Source organism: Octopus bimaculoides, chromosome 22 (genome assembly GCF_001194135.2).
Source record: "Octopus bimaculoides isolate UCB-OBI-ISO-001 chromosome 22, ASM119413v2, whole genome shotgun sequence".
NCBI lineage: Eukaryota > Metazoa > Mollusca > Cephalopoda > Octopoda > Octopodidae > Octopus > Octopus bimaculoides.
Genome location: NC_069002.1, coordinates 37,696,279 through 37,696,802, shown reverse-complemented (window position 1 = coordinate 37,696,802; position 524 = coordinate 37,696,279). Strand labels below are relative to the sequence as shown.

Genomic DNA, 524 nt, shown 5'->3' with positions numbered 1-524 from the left:
ATATATACATGTATATATATATATATATATATATATATATATATACACGGTTATCAATTTGTGAAGCCGATATTGTTGTATTTCATGATGGTCATTTCTTTTCGTTTTGCTGAGTAAATACAAGCAGTTTATATTTTTTCTTCACTCATTTATTACTGTTCTTATTTTATTATTTTAACTCATGTCTTTTGTCCGGATATCTGACATCACACATCTGTGACCTCTTCAGTGATACTTTTTGTCTTTGCATGTGTTCTTGCTCCACTTACTCCATTCCGTTCTTCTAAGGTGTGTGTCCATATATGTGTCTTTTTGATCAGTCCTTGTATATGTACACATACATATATGTGTATCTATTTATATGTATGTGTACGTATATATATGCATATATACATACATATATATATGTATTCGGTACTAAATGTGTTTATTTCGGGAAGTCCAGTGTGTGGCATTATTTTGTTGTAATGTCCCTTATATAAATATATATATATATATATATATATATATATATATATATATAT

General features: G+C 26.9%; 1 protein-coding gene across 1 annotated transcript in view; it reads right to left on the bottom strand.

Moving 5' to 3' along the window:
• LOC106877697 (protocadherin-23) overlaps positions 1-524 on the bottom strand; it is a 111,859-nt gene that overhangs the window by 20,877 nt on the left and 90,458 nt on the right. The window lies entirely within an intron of this gene.